The sequence below is a fragment of the Dipodomys spectabilis genome, unplaced genomic scaffold (genome assembly GCF_019054845.1).
Source record: "Dipodomys spectabilis isolate Male_0828 unplaced genomic scaffold, ASM1905484v1 ptg000050l, whole genome shotgun sequence".
NCBI classification, from domain to species: Eukaryota; Metazoa; Chordata; class Mammalia; order Rodentia; family Heteromyidae; genus Dipodomys; species Dipodomys spectabilis.
Genome location: NW_024870727.1, coordinates 988,713 through 990,192, shown reverse-complemented (window position 1 = coordinate 990,192; position 1,480 = coordinate 988,713). Strand labels below are relative to the sequence as shown.

General features: G+C 37.7%; 1 pseudogene; it reads left to right on the top strand.

Annotated features, from left to right (window-relative positions):
• The first annotated feature begins 316 nt into the window (after window positions 1-316).
• On the top strand, window positions 317-1,263 carry LOC122107251 (annotated as a pseudogene).
• Window positions 1,264-1,480: the final 217 nt, after the last annotated feature.

Genomic DNA, 1,480 nt, shown 5'->3' with positions numbered 1-1,480 from the left:
TAAGATAAAATTAAAAAAAAAAAAAAAGAAATTTTTGCCAACTGTTATGTGGTATATATATACCAGATTCCATCCATTCGGGAATCATATGTCAAAGGTGCTTTCTATCTATGCTACATTTTGTTTTGTTAGTCACTGAAGAGTTAGTGACTGCGTTTTAGGCAAAGGTTCAATAGTAAAAGTGGGGCAATAACGATGCCTTAGAGTATAAGACTATTAACATGTGATAGTTATACTGGCATAAATTTGTGTGCATATGACATCACACGGCTGATAGCTTATCACAATTTTATCACAACTTAGTGTTCAGATAAACATGAATGCTAGAGTTGTACCAGAAACTGCAGATGCTAATCTTACTGAATTCTGTTCAGGATATGACACTGCTGCTGCTGTTATAGCTACAGTAGTCCGGAGGGCAGTGGATTTCAGTATGGCCAGAAATTACTTCACTTGTGAATCTAGTCATTTGGGCTGAAATCATTGACTATTTTTTGTTTTAATGTTCATTTAATGTTTTTAATGTTCATTTCCATAGCTATTTTCACCTCTTGGACCAAGACTTACTGTGAGTTAATCTTTTTGTATTGACAAGCGCCATATAATTTTGTTTCTGATTATTTCTGTTTATTGGTTTATTTAAAAACCTGCCAGAAAGAAAGTTTCCACTAACGGAAAATGGCAAAGACATATTTTTAAATTAAAAAATCCCATCAAAGCTCCTGAGTCTGTTTCCACATCATCACTGCAGAATCAATGTTCTACAAGGGAGTATATTACCAAAATGGTGATGATATTTCTGTAATTGATGAACAAGATGGAAAGCTCTACTATGCTCAGATCAGGGGTTTTATCTAGGACCAGTATTGAGAGAAGAGTGCAGCACTGACGTAGCTCATTCCCACTCTCTCTAGCCCCACAGATCAGTTTGATCCTGCGTCTCATATCATATGGCCAGAGGAAGACCTTCCAAGGAAGATGGAATACTTGGGAATTTGTTTGTCATGCACCTTCTGAGTATTTCAAGTAAAAGTCACCACCATTTCCCACTGTCTCCACCAGACCAGAGAAGGGCTATATATGTACTCATGTGGGACCTACTCCTGCAATAATGATTAGGAGACAGTTACCAACCACTTGTAGTTACAACTAAAACCGAGGCTGGGAAACTCAGTAATATATCCCTTACCCAGCATACATAAGACCCTGAGTTCAAAACAAACAAACAAAAAACAACCAAAGTGGATTTTTCATTTTCTTATATTTATACAACTCTGAAAAATACCAGATACTTCTTCTAAGTTGGACCATGGGGCCTAGGTGCTGTCTCTGAGCTCTTTTTGCTCAATGTTAGTGCTCTACCACTTTGAGCCACAGCTCCACTTCGTTTTCTAGTGGTTAATTGGAGATGAGTCTCATGGACTTTCTTGCCTGGCCTGGCTTCAAACCATGATCCTCAGCTGCTAAGTAGCTAGGATTA